This window comes from Notamacropus eugenii, chromosome X (assembly GCF_028372415.1).
Source record: "Notamacropus eugenii isolate mMacEug1 chromosome X, mMacEug1.pri_v2, whole genome shotgun sequence".
Lineage (NCBI taxonomy): Eukaryota > Metazoa > Chordata > Mammalia > Diprotodontia > Macropodidae > Notamacropus > Notamacropus eugenii.
Window position 1 is genome coordinate 25,236,811 of NC_092879.1, and position 23,096 is coordinate 25,259,906.

Below are 23,096 nucleotides of genomic sequence, written 5' to 3' on the forward strand. Positions count from 1 at the left end.
GGAGGATGGATAGAGCTTAGAAAGGAGAATTGCAGTGCTCAGATATAGTGCTGAACCTGGAATCAGGAAGATCTGTGTTCAAATCTGGCCTCAGAATCTTAACAGCCTGGGTATGTCACCTAACCCTCATTTGCTTCAGTTTCCTCATTGGTAAAATGTGGATAATAATATCTACCCCCCCCCCCAGGGTTTTTGTGAGGATCAAATAAAAAATACTTGTTTATTTTTGTTTTTATTTAATGGAACACAGTTTTATCAGTAAGGTATCCAAAAAGTAAAAAAGTCTCAGACTGAATATTTCTTTTTCCATTTGCTTTCTACCTTTTCCACTTGTTTTCCCATTTCTTTTTCTTTTTCAAAGGATTAGCTTTTTCTATAGGAAATACACTTTCAAAATGTTGTCCTGTGTTTGCAGGAGGGAAATTAAGTTTGCACTTAAATCTAGTGGAATTCTCCAAAACTTTGCATGGAGCATGTGATGCTTGAACCTTGACATTATAACCATAATGCTTGATTTGTTTTCTTCCCATTAATTCAGAGTTGTTTAATCTCAAAGCAAGTTGCACAACATGGGTATTTCAAAGAAGACACAGTCACACCGTTGGCCAATTCCAATGACTTGGTCTCTCACAATTTTTACTGTTCGAATGCTTCCACAGAGAAGTGCTCAGGAGCAGTGGCTTCTTCAGTTTGGGAAGGGAGGTTGTTCCGCATAAATACTGATCTCTCCATGCTCAAAGAAGGGTCAGTTCAAATCACACCCGCATCAATGCGCAATCTCTCTGCACTCGGATCGCCATTTCAGTACCTTTTCAGCAGCAACAATAACCATTAATATTTTTCTCTTCAGGTTGAACTTCATGCTTTAATGCAGCAGTCTTTTTGGATAAAGTGCTCTTAGTTGGAATTAAAGAACAAAATCATACACTTTCTATTAGTCCTAACTCTTTAAAAAATGATGTCAGCTCCCTTTTTTTAAGGAGACAGGTAAATCTCCCACTAATACCGTTCTCTTACTGCTTCCTTTTTCCTATGCCTCACTGACTTGAATCTTCTTTCTTTTATTTACCTCAAATGAATAATCTGAATTATCAAGAATTTTGTCATTTGTTATTTTGCTTCCCTTCCAGCCTTGAGAAATTTCCTTTTCTGAATTTTCCTCTTCTTCTCCCTCTTCATGATCAGCGCATCCCAAAGCTGACCTTTCCTCTACATCAGAAAGTTCTTTCTTCCCTAGAATTTTCTTTGCAGGTGCTTGTTCAACATCAGCACAGGTTTTCTGAGTGTGAGTTGCAATCTCATCTTCATTATATTTTCTCTTCTTACTGTTAGCCTGCTCACAACTGTATGGATGGGTTGTCATACCTGTGGAGTGAAAGAATGATGCCAGGTGGCTTGTGCCACCCTTGAAGAGCTTATGGTTAGGGTTGGCACAGTGCCTGGTACATGGCAGATGCCATGTAATTGTTAGCCACTACTGATGATGATGATAGGAAGTGAGAATTTATGCACAAGCCAGAATATGGCACTTGAGAGAGTCTATCTAACATAGAATATCTGAGCTTGGAGGCAATTTAGAATCAATGTGGTCTGATCTGGATAGGATCCTCTAATCTAGATTATCAAATGTGGAGGGAACTTTAGAACACAGAATGTGAAAGATGGTCAGAGTCAAAGAACTAAAATTGTTTGATTCCATGTGATCTGAGCACACAGAATGTCAGGCCTTAGAAAAGCCATACAGAAGAGCTGGGAAGGCACTTAGGAAAAGAAATATCAAAGCTAGGGAAGCCCCCAGAACATGCAATTTCAGGACTAATTTTGACCAGAGCTAAGCTGAAGAGTTTAGCTTATTAAGAGCACATAGATTATCAAAGCTCAGATGGTCCTAAGAAAACCCAATTATGATTGCTAGGAAGTTTTGTTTCTGTACTCATAATAGCAAACTTTGAGGAATGATAAATAAACTTAAGTAACAATAACAAAATATATTTAGGATATAGGATGCCACATTTATGTCAGTATAATTTATGGTTATCCTCTGATTTAACTCTCATGTCCTGAATCACACAAAGTTAAAAAACGAACATACAGTCCCTAATCTGGTCCTATTTTTAAAAAGAAAAAGGAAAAGAATAACAGACAACACAGTAATTGTTTGCAGTCTCTTGCTTGGTTAAAGCTTCTGTAGATATCAATATATATTTTTGGTCAATATTCATTCAAAAAATAAAATCCACAAAATTTAAAAGAAACAATTTGTGCTCTCCAGAAATTGAATTGCAAATACATACATACATATATATATAATTTAATATACTAAAACTGATTAGATAACTGAAAAAGAAAAAAACTACCCTAGAATATCAGAGGAAAGTGAGCCCTTTAGCCACAAAACAATACAGCTGTGGGGGTCTTTAAAAAACAGAATGTCTCACTAAGAGGTAGCTTTCAAGGGAATATACTGGAGGACAGACAAAGCTTCAAATAAATCACAAAACTGGAAGTGGACAGAGAAGTCAGAACCCTGGAAGGCATGGAGAACCTAAAATGTCTGTGTTTGGAGGTAACTTAGAATCAAGAGTTTCTGATCAAGATGGAGCCTTGGTTCCTGGAATATCAAAGGTGGCAGAGTGGGGTAAGGGGGGATTTAGAACATAGAAAGTTAAAAATGGCCAGAGTGTGAGAACACATATTGTTTGATTCCATGGGATGTGAACACACGGGTTATATTTGCAGGCAAGGCGGGTAGAAAAAGTGATATGAGAGCCAGGAAAGTCCTTAGAACACCCAAGTTCCAGACTAGAAGTGGCCTTAAAACTTCAGAGTGTAGGCTGGGAATAATCACAGAATAGAGATTATCAAAGTTCTAATGGTCCTGAGAACACACATACCTCAGATGCAAAGAGTTTTATTTTTTTGCTCAGACTTAAATGTAAAGTGAGGGACAAGTAAAAATTTTTAAAGAATATTTAGTATAGAAGATGCAACATGTATTCAGTACATTTATATCAGCACAATGGTAAATGTCAGTAGTGAGAAAGCAGTCCAGGCTCTGAACAACAAAACTGGGAGTCAATAAAGAAGCCTGAATATGAGATTTGGGGAGGTATGTCCAACACAATGTCTGAGCCTAGAGTCAGTTTAGAATCAATGGGGCCTGAGCTAAATATTCCAACTTGGAATATCAAACTTGTAAGAGAATGTAGATAACAGAAAGTAAGAGATGGACAGGAGCCAGAGAACAGAAATGATTTGATTCTGTGGGACATAAACACATAGAATACGCAGGCCTTGGAGTAGCCATAGAGAAGAGCTGGGAGGGAACATAGAGGAAAGGCTAGAAGAACCAGGAAAGCTCTTAGAACATATAATCTCAGGGCTAGTTTGGCCCATAAAACACACAGTGTCAGAGCCAGGAGGTTTCTTAGAATATAAATTATCTGAGAGCATACAATATAATTCTGGGAAATGTGTTTTTCTGTGCCCAGAGCTGCAAGTTACAGGGCAGAAAAGGTAAAGTTGAACAACAATTAAAAGTTTGTTTGGGGTATAAGAAAAGTTTCATTACAGAATAATTTGTATTAACACAGTGGTGATCTTTTGAATTAAAACTTATGTCCAGAATGAGAAAGCCAAAGAGGAAGCTCGAATATAACAATCATAATCTGAATTTAAAGGAAAAAAGAGAAAGAACTGACAAAAGGTAATTTTATCCTGTGTCAAGGGGTAAGAAAGCTCTACATAGTACTATATAGTACTCTATTTGCCTCTATTTATTTTAGAAATTAAGGTAAGTGGAGGCAAAGTCAAGATGGTGGAATAAATGCAGGGACTTCCTGAGCTCTCCCCCAAACCCCTCCAAATACCTGTAAAAAAGTGACTCTAAACAAATTGTAGAGCAGTAGAACCCACAAAATAGCACAGCAAAACAAACTTCCAGCTCAAGATAACCTGGAAGGTCGACAGGAGAGGTCTGTTGCACCAGTCTGAGAGAGGAGCACATTGCAGTGTGGGCTGCACCAACACAGACTAAAATTTAATTAATTAATTAATTTTAAAAAGCAAGCATAGAGCAATTTTCAGACAGTGATATGAGTGTTTGATATGTACATTGCAAACTATTAGAGTATTATTTGTTCATGCTAAGAAATGAGTTTTACAAAAATTTCTGTGAAGTTGAATGAAATCACTAACATCATTCAGTTTCACATACTGGAAATTTTGTAAAGGAAGTGGGGAAGTTATATTCCTAAAACCTAAAGATATGGAATCTATTCTTTGTACAAGTAGGCACAATCATAAATTCAAATATATTAGTAATAAAATAGTTTATTTGTTTAAAAAATTAAGGTAAGTAGGAAAGATTCAGGAGAGAAACAACTTGTGATTTTAAATAACTGTACTGCTAATAAATATACACCATTTAATATGCTAAAACTAATTAAATAAGTGAAAAGGAAAAAAACCAGCATATAAGGGCAGGAAGGCTTTTGAACATGAAATAAGTAGGCTGGCAAAGTCTTTAGAAAACAGAAGCTCTGACTTGGAGGTACCTTTCAAGAGTATATATTAGAGGATGAGTAGAGTATAAAATGGAAAATTTCTTGCTTGGACAGAAGTCCAGGCTCTGAATATCAGAACTAGGAATTTATGTAGTATCCAGAATATGAGAAGGTATTACCAACATAGAGTGTCTGAGCTTGGAGGCAACTTAGAATTCATGAGGCATGAGCTGGATGGGACCTTTGTACCTAGATTATCAAACCTGGAAGGAACTGATCAGAGCCAGAGAACTGACACTGTCTTGATTCTGTAAGATCTGAACATATGTCAGGCCTAGGAGAAGCCATAGAAAAAGGAATATCAGAATTGGGAGGGCACTTAGAAGAAGAAATATCAGAGCTTGCAAAGCCATTAGAACCTGCAACTTCAGGACTAGCTTTGACCATAAAAATCGCACAGTGTCAGAGCTGCTGGGGCCCTTACAACATTGGTTATCATAGCTCAGATGGTCCTAAGAATACACTATACCATTGCTAAGAACAAGTTTTGTTTCTGTGCTCAGAGGTCCAATTTTGGGGAGTGATAAATTTAAAAATTAACATCAAAATATATGGAGGGTATGAACTGCAACACGTTTCAATATAATTTCTCTCAGTGCCATGTTGATACTCTAATTTAAAATTCAGATCTTGAAACACAGCCAATGAGGAAAGGTAAAAAGTGTATTACATTAGCTGGATGAAAAATTGAGAAAAAAAAATTTTCTGAGAAAAAATTTTCTTGCACTGCCTTAACCTGAATGAAAAGTTAAATGACTTAGGGGAAAAACTAGATAATAATAGTAGAGGGCCATAATTTACCCCTTTCAGACCTAAATAAATCTAACTATAAAATAAATAAGAGAAATTAGGAAGATGAATAAAATTTTAGAAAAGTTAGATATGATAGACTTCTGGAGAATATTTCATGGGAATTGAAAGGAACATACCTATTTCTCAGCTGACCATGGGACATTCACAAAAATAGACCAGGTATTAGGGCATAAAATTTGACAAAATGCAGAAATACTAAATGCATATTTTTATGACCATAATACAATGAAAATTACATTTTAAGTAGATTAAAAATGAATTGGGAACTAAATAACCTAATCCTAAAGAATGAGTGAGTCAAAGAACAAATCATAAATATAATCAATAATTCTGTTAAAGACAATGACAATAATGAGATAACATACCAAAATTTGTGGGATGCAGTCAATAAAAGAAACAAAGAGCTAATCAATTAACTGGACCTACAACTAAAAAAAAAGATAAACTAGAAAAAAAGCAAATTAAAAATCCTCAATTAAACAACAAATTACAAATCCTGAAAATAAATGGAGATTAATAAAAATGAAAGTAGAAAAAAAATTGAACCAATAAATAAAACTGAAAACTGATTTTATAATTAAAAAAATATGATAGATAAACCATTGACTAACTAGATTTATAAAAGAAAGAAGAAAACCAAATTACCAGTATCAAAATTGAAAAAGATGAATGTACAACCAAAAAAAGTGAAATTAAAACAATTATTAAGAACTATCTTTGCCCAATTACATGCCAATAAAACTGACAAAGTGAAATGGATAAACATTTGCAAAAATATAAATTAGCCAGATTAACAGAAGAGAAAACAGAATGCTCATTTATGACTTTTTCAATTTTTTTTCTCTATGCATTATTAATTCTATTTCCAGGACTAGATGGATTTACAAGTGAATTCTACCAAATATTTAAAGAAAATTAATTAAAATACTACATAAATACTTGAAAAAACAGGTAAAAAAGGACTCCTACAAAATTTCTTCTATGACACAGGATTTTGATACCTACAACAAGGACAGCAAAATGAGATAAACAAAACTATATACCAATTTCCCTAATGAATATTGATGCAAAAATGTTAAATAAAATACTTGCAAAGAGACTATAGTAATATATCACAAAGATTAAACACTATGACCAGGTGGGATTTATACTAGGAATGCAGTGATGTTTCAACATTAGGAAAACCATAAACATAATTGACCACATCAATACCAAAAGTAACAAATATCATTTGATTATCTCAACAGGTGCAGAAAAAGATTTTGACAAAATACAATACCCAGTCCTATTTTAAAAAATACACTAGAAAGCATTAGAGTAAACTGAACTTTTCTTAAGATGATAAGTAGTATCTATCTAAAATCATCACCAAGCATTATCTGTAATGAGGATAAACTAGAAGCCTTTTCAATTAGATCATGAGCAAAGCAAGGATATCCATTATTACTACTATTATTCAATATCATACTAGAAATATTAGCTATATCAATAAGACAAGAAAAAGAAATTGAAGAAATAAGATTAGGCAATGAGGAAACAAAACTATTACTTTTTTCCAGATGACATGATGGTGCTAAGAACTCTAGGGAATCAACTAAAAAACTAACCGAAACAACTTTAGCAAAGTTGCAGGATATAAAATAAACTTCCATAAATCATCAACATTTTCATATATTCCCTTTGTCTTTCCAGGAGGGACTTCCTTAGGCCAGAGGACAGTCACAAAACAATTGGCAGGATACTAGAATAACAATGACAATATAAGTCAGTTCAATTAGCCAAATAATCCTCATTAGACTAAAGTCTTTAGGCACAACTATTTGGGAACCCTTTAAAGAAATTTAGAGGGGAGTAATCATCACCTACAGGTTTCATGTTGCGTGAAGGGCATACTGTCTGCATTTTTTTTTCAATCTGTTTTTCAGATTGCTGGTCCAAGTATTTTAGGGTCAAGGCACAGACTCAAATAATAATAATTTGCACTTGGAGACAAAGTTCTGGAAGAGTCCTGTGTGTTTCAGGACCTCTAGGGCCTAGATATAACCTAGGTTGAAAATGAAAAGTCACCTCAAAGGGAGAAGTTCTGGAGGAGTTCTGTGTGTCTCAGGACTAGAGTTTCCCTATGTGTCTTGGGGATAAATGATCCAGTGACCTGGACCCTGAGTAGGGGGAGACACCTACTTCTTCCCAGAATGATTTTAGCAACAGCACTCTTGTATATATAGCAGTGCCTAGAGACAGCCTCATTGAATGAGCTGACTTGCCTACAATCCCAATCTTGTTAGTTGTCGGGAGACCAGTATAAGGTTGCTAACATTTATTTTCATTTTTCACTATTATAGCCTATCAACCTGAAAGTTTGGTTAAGAAAAGGCAACAGGCTAAATGCATACATTTTTTATTATTCCCTTTAAAGTTAACAGTACATGGATCCACAGAGCCAGGATTGGATCTGGCTGCTCAGTACAGGAATGGTTAAGCTTAAATACATTTTACCATGAGAAAGGAACTCTCTTAGCTGAACAAATTGTAAATTTAGTGAGATAAGACAATTAACAAAGTAGTGTCAGTTGGAATTTACGATTCCAGGCTGTGTGAATTTCCTCTCTGTAGCATGTCTCTGTGACACACGATAAGGGAGAAAATCCCACCACTCTCATTGTAGGCATCCTGTCATAAACAGGTCTTTGAAACTGCTGACATAGGAAAGGGCTTTTTTAACAGAGTTGATAAAGATTCAATTGAAATTACAACCCAGGATGTCTGTGCTCTCTTTACCATTAACATGCCATAACATAGTATATATCCACAAAATATTAAGATATGGAAAACATCCCATTATTCAAGAAAGTGTCTTGGGTTAAAGGTCTTGTAAGGAATGCTAAGCCAGCCCCATCTGGCTCTGTTGACATAGGAAGAGGCATTCTCTGAGTTTACTTCAGAGAACAATGAGACTATCAGGTCCAGGTTTAATTCAAGCTCTAGCCCTTGTTAAGTTCAAAATTTATATTAAATATTATCAGGCCAAAACCAGAAAATGAACTCATTTTATATGAAGATTCATGGACACTCTGGCAATACCCAGATGATGGGAGTTTCAATCCTGACAAATTTATCTACTGTAAGAATTTATGGGAGATCCACATTTTAATTAGGAGTAAAAAAAAAAGACCATTGGTAATTTGAAGTCATAAGTGTTATACTGTGTAATGCCAAATATGTTGTTAGCATTTTCTGTAGTACATCTTGGTAAACCCAACCAACCTTTTTCCTGTGGTCTGATAAGCCAAAGGAAAAAAGATGTAAAGAGTGAAAACTTTTGGTTTTCAAAAATATATGATCTTTCTCTGCATTTCTGACTCTGGATAAGTTGGGAGCAGAAAAGAGATATAAGAAAGAAAAAAAAATCTTTTTACACTAGTCTGCAGAAATTGATGGAGTTGTTAGTTAGTTAGAAGCTAAATTTGTGACTGAAATGTAATTTCTCTACTGTGGATTTCCAATTTGTGGTCTGAATGTTTTCATAAATGCTGAAACATCTTAGTGAGTTTTGGGGGCCCATTCTGTAGAATATTTTTAGAAAAAAACATAAACAGAGGGCCAGACTGTGCCAGGGGCTGGTGCCATAGCATTTCATGATGAAAGACCTTAGAGGAACCACTTGGGACCTGAGGGAGGTTTGGGGCCACAGGGGATCAACCTCAATGTCTGTTGCAATATTGGTGTGAAGTGGGTCCAATTCCTGAGTCAGCAATCAGTATGTCAATGAGTTCATCTCATCCTGTATCCATGAACGTTATGTCTGATTCAAGAGGACAAACCTGTGAGAATTTTCTTCATTTCACCACCTTGCAGTGTACCACAGAGGTGAGTGGTCAAGAGATCTTCATACAAGCTAGATGAACTCTGGTGGCAATACCATCATTCTGTCCACTCAACCCCAGTAGTCATTAAAGGAAGCTACTCATCTTCAGACACTTATCAGGAGTAAGAGATGAGAAAACCCCCTCAAAGTACTGTGAGTACAGGAGGCTATATCCAAACTTATTCATGACAACGATGACATGCCTGCCCCCCCATCCCAGGGTCACACACATAAAGACTGTAATCATTTTCAGGTAGCAAGTCCACATCATTCAGAAACAGGCAGTCCTATTCTTTATCACAAAGAGCCTCCTATACCCCCCCATTCAGCAACTTTCCCCTGTCAAATGTTCTATTTCCAGCCTGGTAGATGATATAGATGCCAAAGGCAAGCTGCTAGCATTGCAGAAAAGCATGCAGGTGGTAAAGCAGCAGACAAAGATAGGGCTCCTCAGCTTAATGTAGCACAATGATGACAGTGAGAGATCAAGGCTTACAGTTTCTAGATGGTAATAGCCCCTAGCTCTTCTTGGGGGTTCCTCTCCAAAATCTTTGCCATTGATGACACTGGGTTAGAGGATACTAACACAAGACCCACTAGAAGTGGAGAGTGTTCAGAGAAGTAGAGTGAAGTATCCAAAGCCACAGGAGCCAAGGAACACAAACAACCAAGGAACAAGTATATCATGACAGCCAGCTGGGAGTCCACAAGCAAAGTCAGCATGAAAGGCCAATCTAGAATCTGAAGAAACATCCTAGAGTGTGACTGCACTCAGGCTGTCACTTAAAGGGATACAGGGAGTTCAAAGGGTCCTGGAGGGTCTGTGAGGCATCCTCCAAAACCTGGGCCCACGCCGAGCCCTCCGCACTACCAATCCTTGCTTCCTAGCCTTCTTTTATGTCCCCTTTATCACTGTCCTAAGAGCTGGGAAAAAACCTGCCACCACCACTGTAGAGGGGAGGGGACAGAGCTCATCTTTTTTAGAACTCAAGATAACATATAACTTAAAGACATTCAGGAGGAGTGGGCCACCCCTTTTTTTCAGCTCTCCCTTCTGCCAGATGACTTAATAAGCTTCTCTCTAAACTGTTTCTGTTCTGAAATAATGTCATGAATATTTCACACTTGAAACATTCATCAATAATGGTTTCAGAAGTGAGATTTCTGATGGTTGACCTAAGAGGTGGGAGTTGACCTAGATAGGATCAATCTTCATGGCAAGAACCAGGTGAGCAATCTGAGGATTTGAGTGGAATATAGTTCTTGTTCCTTTGTTTGAATTCTACATAATGTAAGGGATTTTGTGACACCTTGACCTGTGGCATGACTCAGAGTAAGGTTAGAACTGGCCTAACCATGCTTATTGGCAAATGAAGTCCTCTTGGACTGAGTAACCAGTTAAATCTGTTAAATTTGGCCAATAATCCTCTGGTAGATATCTCTATCTTTGTCTCTCCTTTTTTCTTTTCCTGTATTTCCCTCAACCTTCCTGTGACCATTGTGTCTGTGACTATACTAGTAGCAGCTGCCCTGATATCCCGGTGCGTATGGAACTATGATCCAGGACTCAAACACAATGGATGTCAATTGAACCACATGAAATACAAAGAGGGGATCCTTTATCCATCTAGTTGATTGAGCAACCTGATGAAATGATCAGTTAACATAAGTCACTCATTCACTTAGGATGATCTAGGTTAATAAGGGAAGCTCATACATGTACCAGTCAAAATAAACAGTTGTCCAATGTCACACATTTCCCAAGACAAATGCTTATAACCCAACAGTAGGGCATCCGTCTTTTTCTCTCTACTTTCCTTACAAGCTTCTCAGGAAAACCTTTGTCTTACATCATATCTAGTATTTGCAGATTCTGCTACCTTGGAAGATTTCTAAGGAGAAAATGCAGCCAGTCATAAAGACCGCTATGTAAAAAACTGCAGCCAGACAGTTTAATGCTGGGAAAGATTAATGAAGTTTCATACTTGAAACAATTATCCCATGTTTCTGTAGCCTGATGCTAAATTCTCCATCCCAGTAAGTAGGGACTTACTCCACTTCAGACTATCACTGGGACATTAGCTTTCACTAAGAAGAAAAAAAACTGCAAGATACTTTCTCTCTGTCATTTCAGCACTGACCAGCTAGGATTACAAAAATGAAGACAGAGAAGCAAAGAAGGGAAAACTTTTTTCCTAGTTTGTAGAAATTTATGGCATTATAAACTATATATCAAGACTAAATTTATAACTGAAATGTGATGTATTTGCCATAAATGTCCACAATATGGTTTGAAGAATTTTGTAAATGCTAAAATGTTTGAAAAAGACAGCAGAATGGGAGACTGCCACCACTGACCTAACTGAAAGCAATGGGCTTTCTAAATATGAGGTGCTGTAAGCTAATGGTCCTTGAGAAAATTGAGATTTTGAATGATAGCATTTGTGGTTGTAAATTCACAGCTGATTTGATTGAATTTGTCTTAAACTAAATTACAACAGTCCATTTAAAGTGAAATAATTGTGATGCTTAATTAAGTCTCTATAGGTAGATCTGACCTTGATTGAAAATCCACTTAACATTTGGTATTAAGGTGATATATTTAGAAACTGCATGAATAAGAATTAAGTGTTATTCTATACTGGTTTTTTAATGTGATTAGTATAGAATGCCAAATTGATAGATGGATGAAGTGATTTTCCACATAAGAAGATTCAGACATGCATTCAACTGACTTGATGTTATTTGACTGACAAAATGTTCTGTGGCACATCTTAAAAATCCATAACACTGTTTGTATCATTGTTAAGCTTCTAGTTTTTCTTGTACTATGATTTTAGGAAAATCATTGTATTCTTATACAAAATTCTGTTAATTTAAAAATTGATACCTAGAAGATGATACAATTATATCATTGGAAAATTGACAGAAACTGTTGCTATTATGGCTTTTTTAAATGCCAAGTATTTAATTGAACATATTTTGCTTTAAAATAATAATAATGTAATTATTAAGAGTTTGAGAAAGTAACATAGACTTTGTGAATATCTGAGAAATTCTTTGGAGATTTACGAGATTTTCAGTCCCCTGGATCTTCAGCCTTAGTGAGGTCATAAATCTAAATAACTCTGAAGGAAGTTGCTGAAAGAATGTTATGAAATTCTAAAATAATGAAGGAGAAACCAGGATCTCTCACAGTCAAAGTAAAGAGACTTACAAGTTTATTTATAGAGTGATTCTTATCTAATAGACTATTTGACAAGTGCATATGAAAAATTATGAAAATGCACTTGCAATAGTATATATTACAGTTACATCTTTGAGTCAACTTAGTATCAATAGATCTCAGATTAAAATTTTTATTTTGACCTTAGAGGTTAATATACAATACCTTCAGATATGGATATCTATCAGCTTTAAGGCTTACAGGGGTCAGTGTTTTTTTCAGGGTTTCCAGTGAACTATCATGTATTTACTGTATGTGTATAATCACAGAATGTGATTATTTTCTTAATTTCTAATGACTGATGTCTGCTCCAGGATAGATTTGAACTAGAAAGGATAAATAAGACTCATATGTGTTCATAGTTAACTGTTATTGCAACAACATGAAAAAACATCTGTTAGGACTGTAATGTTATATTCTGGGTTCTGATTTAAGGTATAATTGTCTGAAGTGTCATTAAGTCAACAATCTATCATTTAAGGAAAATGCCAAGTGCAGGGAATGCAAGCTGAGAACTGCTACAAGCAGATGTCTGTGCCTGAGAAGGTTGAGAGAACAACCTCACAAATGTGATGGTGGGATCCTCTTGACTTAGTTTCTCCACTGTGCAATTTCCTTATGAACAAGAAAATTTTCCCCCTGGCTAATTATAATAACGGCTATGGTACCCTTTGAATAATGTGAAACTATGCTTTGTGATTGGGTGTTCCAAAGTAAAGGCTAACTATGACTCAGACCCTGAAAGGAAAGTCTTGATATTATTATAAACATTTCCTTTTATAGCAAATTTCTATAACAAGGAAAGATATAGAGATATAGGTACACACACATACATACACACATATACATATATATGTATATCTATATACATATATATGTATATCTATATACATACATATATACATATATATAATATGATTAATACTGTTGCTGCAATTCTCAACAGCTCTGAGTTACCATGGGATACAAGTGTAAAAGATTTTCCTGTTTTTAATGTTACTATTCTGAATTTGAGATCACTAATAGTTATATATTCACGTAGACTGTTCTCATTTTAGATAAATTCACATTATGCAAATTTTGCTTTATGTAAAGAATTCTGAAAGAAATCTGCATTCCAAAAAAGCATCCATGTTAACTTTACTGTACAGTACTGTGCTTTCTCTCTTCACTCTACCCCTCTGCTCAGCATTCTGCAGCCTCCCCCTACCCGCACCAAAAAAACCTCCAAGTGAAAGCAGAAGAATGAACACCTGGAGAGACTGCCACCACTGCTGCCGGACCCTGTGCTTGAGACCTTGGGAGCTGAGAAAGGAGACCTTTGCCTCACTCCTACCACCCGCCCACATGTTTGGCCCTACATGTCTATCTTCTGTCTGTACTCCATCACCTCATGTCTGTCCCCAACCCCATGTGTTGCCCATCCTCTCCTATCTCTGTCTGTATCCAGCCCCCATGTGTCTCTTACCCCACCATGGGTTCTTTCTCTTGGTTCCAGCCAGGCCTCCACATGGTTGGCCCTAGCCCCTGTATGTTCCTCCTCCTGCTCTTGCTTCTCTATCTCTGGCCCCCATGTGTCCTTAAACTGTGTGATGCCTTCTCCCTATATGGGCCTACAGTCCCCTTCCTGCCTCTTTTTCTCCCTTCCCCACATCAGTGGCAAATTGTATTACATAAGGAATGCTTTACATAGAGATCTACAGAATGGTCCACTTACAAGAAGCAAGAATTGTCTGAGTAAGATTAGGCTGTTAAAGAATCTCATTCCCTCTGGGATGATTTGAGGATGATATATTTTCAAAGGGAGGATGAACAGTTGGGACAAAAATGTCATACAATAAAGATGTAAAAGTTTTAAATTTTAATGTATAAGCTTCATTCTGAGAAAAGCAGTAAAATTGTTATCTCTAAAAATGAATACATATATGTATATTCTTCGATATGCTTCTAAATGTTTCTATTAAAAACAATGACAAAAGGATAAGTATAAGGCTATCTCCATAAGGTTTAAACTGGTTTTCCCCACATAAACTAGTTACTAGAAAGCCAATTTAAGAGGAACACCCCTCCACAACTGCCCTAGGAATGAGGCTTATTCCAGAATCTCCAAGGAAAAATGTTTCCAAGTATGAGACCAACTACATGTGACAACTAATACTCAAGATGAAATAGATTAAATGTCGTTTAATTTGTAATCTAAATGTACTTTAATTTGTAATTAGTTTGCTTATAGAATCTGTTTAACTAGGTTTGTTTCCTTAAGGAATGTATAAATTTGTTCAACTTTCATGACATTGAAGGAATGGGATTATACTTTGAAAAAAACTTTTTTTGTGATACTTGTGGCTATATATGTTGATTCAATGTCTGGGAAATCTCCCTGTATTGTGTAGTACACTTATTTACTGATGCAAGTCTAAGTCCTCTGATGTACAACCCCTGAAATTTATTCAGTTTGATCCCTCTGATTGGGAGTTGCCACCAAACTGGTCCCTATCACTCCTTAAAAGAATTCTATCAAGCTCTTGATAAGATGAGCAGTGGAGGAGATGCCTCCATTAACTCAAGTTATTTTAAACTTTAACCTAAATATCTGCTTTTGTAATTATGTTTCTGCTAATATAGAAATGTTGGACTTTAAGCTCAAAAAGGGGGAAATTGTGAAAAAACTTTATGACATTGTTTGAACCTAGCCCTGCGTGACTAAGGAACAAGACCTATAGCTTGGAGACCAGATCTGTTTAACATTCAACTCAGGATCAAGTTATGGTGATCAGAAATCCAGTCAGATCCAAAAAATAATGTAAAGAGTGTTCTTCTGCAGTGGTGTTGAGGGCCTTGAGGCACCACTATTACCACAAATGTTCTTGATTCTTGTGGTACCTCTGGTGGCTACAAGCTTCAGCTCACCTCTCTGCCCTGGAACCGAAACCAGTGACCACTGGCCTCTGCTACTGCACTCACCACAGCGTACTTGATTCTTCTCGCCCACAGCCACAGCCTGGGACTTCATATGCTATACATCTCAAGCAACCCATGTATCTTATCTGGAAACTGCCTCTGTGCTGGCCAGTCAGCTACTGTTTCTTTGTTCCTTTGTTTGAACTCTAAATGTGTAACTTACAAACACTCAGTGGAATTGTAATCCAGCAAGGAAAAAAATTAGTTATTTAATGAATTAAAAGACTTTTCAGGTATTCTTAAGGAAAATACCACAACTGAACAGAAAATTTGACCTATAAGAATCAGGAAAAACATAAGAAATCAAAGATGATAGACCAATTATAAGGGACTTAATAAGGCCAAACTGTTTACTTATATGGGAAAATGTTATCTGTAACTCTTAAGAATGTTATCATTACTAGGGTTGTTTGAAAGAGCATACATAGATAGAAGGCTTGGGGTAGAGTTGAATATGATGGTATGATCCTAAAGAACAAAATTGGGTAGGAAGAGGTAAAATGGAGCAATTATGTCATACAAAAAGAAGTGTGAAAGGAGGAACTGTTACAGTAGAAGGCAGGAGGGGGTAGAGGGCTGGTAGAGCTAGAACTTTATTCTCATCAGAACTGGATTAAAGAGGGAATAACACATACATCTAGAAGGGTATAAAAGTCTTCTTAACTTGCAGAGAAATAGAAGGGCAAGAGGAGAGGATAAGGGAAGATTCTTAGAAAGGGTGCAGATTAGGGAGGCAATGGTCAAGTAAATTGGACATCTGAGGAGGGTTAGGGTAAACAGAAAGGGAGAGAAGGATAAACATAAAAAATAGGATGGAGGGAACTACACAACTAGTAATTATAATTTTTAATGTGAATGGGATGAACTCATCTATAAAATGGAAACAGCAGAATGGATTAAAACCAGAATCTGACAGTATATTGTTTACAAGAAGCATATTTTAAAAATGAGAAATATACATAGAGTAAAAATAAAGGGCTGAAGTAGAATTCATCATGCTTTAGCTGATGCAAAAAAAAAAGCAGGGATAGAAATCACGATCTCAGTTAAGTTAAAGCTAAAATAAATTTAATTAAAAGAGATAAACATGGAAACTACATTGTATTAAAATGTACCATAGATAATAAAGTAATATCCATACTAAACCTATATGCACCAAATGCTATAGCATCCAAATGTTTAAAAGAAAAGCTAAATGAATTAGAGGTGGAAATAGATAGCAAAACTATAATAGTGGGGGACTCTTCAACTTTTCCCCCTCACAACTAGATAAATCTAACCAAAAAATAAATAAGAAATCAAGAAGATAAAAAGAATCTTACATAAGCTAGATATGATAACTATCTGGAGAGAATTAAATGGGAATAGAAAGGAATATACCTATTCCTCAGCAGTATATGGTATCTTCACAAAAACTGATCATATATTAGAGCATAAAAACTTTGTAGTTAGATGTAGAAAAGCAGAAATATTAAATGTACGCTTTTCAGATTATAATACAATAAAACATTTAATAAGAGACCAGATTAAAAATTAATGGGAGACTAAATAACCTCATCTTAAAGAGCGAATTGGTTAAAGAACAAGTCATAGAAACAATAAATAATTTTATTAAAGACTATGATAATAATGAGACAACATACCAAAACCTACTGTGGGATGCAGCAAAAGCAGAAATCAGAGGAAAATTTATATCTCTAAATGCTTACATCAATAAAATAGAGAAAGAGCAGATCAATGAATTGAGTATGCAATTTTTTAAAACCTAGAAAAAGAACAAATTAAAAACCTCCAATTAAACACCAAATTGAAAATCCAAAAATTAAAGGTGAGATCAATAAAAATTAATCTTAAGAAAACCATTGAATTAATAAAATTAGGGATTGGTTTTATGAAAAAAATAAACTATTGGCTAATATTATGTTTAAAAGAGAGAAGAGGACCAAATCACTAGTATCAAAAATAAAGATTAAATCAAAGCAATTATTAGGAGCTATTTTGTCCAATTATATGCCAATAAATTTAACAATTTAAGTGAAATGGAAGAATACTTACAAAAATATGAACTGCCTAGATTAACAGAAGAGGAAATAGAATATTTAAATACTTGTTTTTAAAAAAGAAATTAAACAGACCATAACTGGGCTTCCTAAGGAAAAAAAACCAACAAGACCAGATGAATTCATAAATGAATTCTACCAAACATTTAAAAATCAACTAATTCCAATAGTAAATAAATCATTTGGAATAACAGGCAAAGAAGGAGTCCTGCCAAATTCCTTTTATGAAACAAATATGGTACTGATACCTAAACCAGGAAAAGCAAAACCAGAGAAAGAAAATTATAGACCAATTGTGCTAATGAATATGGATGCAAAATCCTAAATAAAATACTAGCGAGGAGATTACAACAATATATCAGAAAGATTACACACTGTGACCAAGTGGGATTTATACCAGGAATGCAGGGATGGCTCACCATAAAGAAAACTATTAATATAATTGATTAGATCAATAACAAAAGTAACAAAACCATGTGACTGTATCAATAGATGCAGAAAAAGCTTTTGATAAAATACAACACTCATTCCTATTAAGAATGCTTAAAAGCATGGGGCAGCTGTGGATAGAGCACCAGTTGCAGGAGTCAGGAGGACCTGAGTTCAAATGTCACCTCAGACACCTGACACTCACTAGCTGTGTGACCTTGGGCAAGTCACTTAACCCCAATTGCCTCATCCTGGGTCATCTCCAGTCATCCTGATGAATATATGGTCAGTGGATTCAGATGACTCTGGAGGAGAAGTGAGGCTGGTGACCTGCACAGCCCTCCCTCACTCAAAGTCAAGTGCAAGTCATGTCATCATTTCTCTGATGGCATGGTCTTCAGCAACAAAAGACAAACACACTTAAAAGCATAGGTATAAATGGATTTTCCTTAAAATCATAAGAAGTCTCTACCTAAAACCATTAACAAGCATTATTTGTAATGGTGATAAGCTAGAAGACTTCCCAATAAGATCAGGAGGGAAACAAGGGTACTCATTATCACCAATATTATTCAATATTGTATTAGAAATGCTAGCAATAGCAATAAGAAAAAGAAGTCAAAGGAATCAGAATGGATGATGTGGTAATAAAACTATTTCTTTTTGCAAGTGATATGATGGTATACTTGGAAAAACCTAGAGATTCAGGTAAAAAGCTCTTTGAAACAATAATTTTAGCAAAGCAGCAAGATATAAAATAAACCCATATAAATCATCAGTATGTATATATATATATATATATATATATATATCTCGCCAACAAATCCATGCAAGAAGAGTTAGTAAGAAATACCCTCATTTAAAACAACCATAGACAGCACAAAAATATCTGAGACTTTACCTGCCAAGACAAACCCAGGAACTACATGAACATAATCATAAAATACTTTTTATACAAATAAAGGCATATTTAAATAATTAAATATTTATTATTCACGGGTGGATAGAAGCAATATAATAAAAATGACAGTTGTACATAAACTACTTATCCAGTGCCATCCCAATTAAATTATCAAAAATGTATTCATTCTATTAAGCTTGAAAAAATAATAACAAAATTCATTTGGAAGAACAAAAAGTCAAGAATATAAAAGGAATTAATTTAAAAGAATGTAAAGGAAAGAGGTTTGGCAGTACGAGATCTTAAACTGTGTTATAAGTTAGTAATTGTCAAAACTATCTGGTACTAGGTGAAAAACAGAAAGGTGGATCGGTAGAACAGAGTAGACATATAATACACCACAGTAAAGCAGTATAGTAACTTTATGTTTGACAAATGTAAAGATTTAAACTTTGGGGGTAAGAACTCACTATCTGTTAAAAATTTGTTGACTAAACTGGAAAGCAGTCTGGCAGGTAGGTATAGATCAATATTTTACACCATTTATGAAGACAAGGTCAAAACAGATTCATGACCTAGATATAAAGGGAGATATCATAAGTAAATTAAAAAAATATAGAATATGTTACATATAAGACTTATGGATAAGAGAAGAACTTATGAATAAACAAGAGATAGAGTGCATTATAAGATATAAAATGGATAATTTTGATTACATTAAATTAAAAGGGTTTGTATAAATAAAACTAAGATTAGAAGGAAAGTAGAAAATTAGGGGAAATTTCTATAGACAGTTTCTCTGATAAAGGTCTCATATCACAAATATGTAGAAAACATTAAATTTATAAGAATATGAGTTATTCCTCAATTGATAAATGGGTAAAGGACATAAATAGGCAGTTTTGGGATGAAGAAATCAAAGCTATATAGTCATGAAAAATGTTTTAAATCATTATTGGAGAAATGCAAATTAAAACAACTTTAAGATATCTCACACCTATCTGATTGGAAGGGAGGTGCAAAAATTGGGACACTAATACATCACTGGTAGAACTGTGAACTGATCCAAACCTTTTAGACAGCAATCTGAAATTATGCCCAAAGAGTAACAAAACTGTGTATACTCTTTGACCCAGAAATGCCACTACTAGATCTGTTTCCCAAGGTGATCAGGAAAAAAGGAAAAGACCCTACATGTTCTAAAGTATTTATAGCAGCTCTCTTTGTGATGACAAAGAAATAGAAATTGAGGGGATACCCATTAAATGGGGAATAGCTAAGCAAGCTATGGTATATGTTTATAATCAAATATTACTGTGCTCTAAGAAATGATGAACAGGTTGATTTTAGAAAAACATGGAAAGACTTGCATGAAATAGTGAAGAGTGAACTAAACAGAACCAAGAGAACACTGTATACAGTAACAGCAAAACTGTTTAAAGAATAACGGTGAACAGCTAAGCTATTCTGAGTATTATAAATATTCAAATCAATTACAAAAGACCTATGAAGGATCTTTTTCACCTCCATGCTATCCACCTCCAGAGAAAAAACTGATAAAGAAGTATGAATCATATGGTTTTACATATATATGTATATATATATGTATGTATGTACACACATATGTGTTTATGTGAGTGTATATGAGTGTCTGTATCTATCTGTGTCAAAGATGGCCTTCTGTAGTGTAGAGTGGGGAGGAAGGGAGACAATTTGGAACTTAAAATGTAACAAAAAATAAATCAAATTTAAAATAAATAAAAATCGAAATTAGTTCAGGAACCACAAACAAATATATAGACTCTAGTGGAGACTTAATGAAATCCCAAATAATGAATGGGCCAAAGAACAAATCATAGAAACATTAATTATGTAAAGGAAAATGATAATGCTGAAATAACATATCAAATTTTCCCAAATGTAGCTAAAGCAATCAGCATGGGAAAATTATATATCTATGAACATACACTAACAAGATGGAAGAAGATTCATGAACTGAATACGTATTTTAAAAATTAGAATACCAAAAAATAAACAAACCACAAATAAGCACAAAAGAAGGGATAATAACAATTAGAAGGGAAATCCATAATCTGGAACACACACCCCCCCAAATATAAATGATAAATATAACTAAAAGCTAGTTCTTTGAAAAGACAAAATTGATAAAACTTCATCTAATCTCTTTAAAAAGCAGAAAATCAAATCAAGAAAATAGCAAATGAGGAAGGTGAAACCACAACAAAACCAGAATAAAAAGAATAATCAGAACATATTATACACAGTTATATATTACCAAAGCTGAGGACATACAAGAACTAGAAGAATACCCTGAAAAAGGTATTTGGAAAATACCATTTGGAAAAACAAAAGATCTAGAATATCAAGGGAAATGATGAAAAGAAGTAGGGATGAAGGGAAAATAGCATTTGCAGACCTCAAACTATAAAACACAATCATCAAAATTGTAGAGTATTGGTTAAAAAATAGTGATAGATAAATGGGAAAGACTAGACAAGGAAGAAAAATAAACAATAGATTACCCAGTATTTGATAAAGTGGAAAACATAAATTAATCTAGAAAAAACTATTTTATAAAAACTGTTTGGAAAACTAGAAAGTAGTCTGGCAGAAATCAGGCTTATACTAACACTTCATGCCACATTCCTCACTATATTATAAGTTGACACATTACCTTAATATTAATGATGAAACTATTAAAAATTAGAAGAGAAGTAGATTATATGCCACTCACAACTATGGGTAGTAGATATATTCTTAACTAAAGAAGACATAATTACCAAAGATAAAATAGATGATTTTTCATTACTTGAAACTGAAAAGCTTTTGCACAGACATTAATGCATCTAGAATAAGATGGGAAGTGATAAATGGGAAAAAAACCTCTCTGCATCAAATTTTTCTGATAAGAGTATCTAAAACATATAAATAGTATATTATGTATGTTATTTAACAAAATAATATATAACATTATTATTATATATGTTAATTTTATACATGCATATTATTAAAGGCCATTCTTCAGTAGATAAATGGTCAAAGGATATGAACATATCTTCTTTTTTGTAATTTTTTTTATTTTAACCTGAAATACAAAATGAGAAAAGGAAAAAATAAAACATTGCCATGTACACAGCAAACCATAAGAGAGAATTCAATATAAAACAATAAATTTCTATTTTAAGAGACCCTATATAAAGCTGCCCAAGTTTTTTCTTTGTTGGTTTTCTTTTGTTCTCATCGGTGCGCTTACTTTATTTTTCCTCTCCCTTCCCCCACCACCCTAAAGAAGACTAAAATTAAGTATAAATATATACATATACATAGATATCTATAAGCATACACATATATACAGATATACACTCAAACATATATATGTAAGACCATACGATGCTTATTTCCTCCTATCATCTTTTTCTCTGAAGGTGGATAGCATCTTCTTTCATAAGTCCAACTATTTCCATGTTTTTAATAAATCAACCAGCTCTTCATTTCCTACACCACAGCAACGTTCCAACCCAATCACATCCTATCTGAGAGATTGTCTATGAAAGTTTTTTCCCCCAATTTTCAGCATTCCTTTTATCCTTGGCTATATAGGTTTTATTTATACAAGATTGTATAAATATTTATACAATATTTAATTTAAAATAATTGAAATTATCTTTTTTATAATGCCAACAATGCCCTCACCTTATAATTTAGTTTAAGGTCTAATACTGCTGAATCTGCTTCCTTTACATCTTTTTCCCCTGGTTTCTCTGATGTTCATGATCTTTTGTTCTTCCAAATTTTGTTATTATTTTTTCTAACTCAGTAAAATAATTTCCAGCAATCTAATTGGTATGACATTGAATAAAAAGATCAGTCAGATAAAACTGATGGACATTTCTCAAAAAGATTCATAGCCCATGAAAAATGCTCCAAATCACTAATAATAAGAAAAATGTAAATCAAAGTAACCCTGAGGTTTCACTTCACACACTGAAAAACTGGAAAAGTGACCCCAAAATAGTAACACTCAATGTTGGAGGGGTTGTGGAATGATAGGCACACTAATATATTGTTGGTGGAGCTGTGAGATGATACAACTATTTTGGAAAGCAGCTTGGAATTGTGCAAATAAAGTGATTAAGATGTCCACACATTTGAACTCAAGACTCCAATACTAGTCTTATACCCTAAGGAAGCCATCAATAAGAATAAAGTTCCCATATAAATCAAAATATTTGTAGCAATACTTTTTGTGACAGCA

The 23,096-nt window shown here is 34.5% G+C and overlaps 2 pseudogenes; both read right to left on the bottom strand.

Annotated features, from left to right (window-relative positions):
• Positions 1–246: 246 nt before the first annotated feature.
• On the bottom strand, positions 247–1,898 carry LOC140515155 (RNA-binding protein 34-like; annotated as a pseudogene).
• A 6,908-nt stretch (positions 1,899–8,806) lies between these two features.
• On the bottom strand, positions 8,807–10,074 carry LOC140515152 (beta-1,4-galactosyltransferase 3 pseudogene; annotated as a pseudogene).
• Between the last annotated feature and the right edge of the window lie 13,022 nt (positions 10,075–23,096).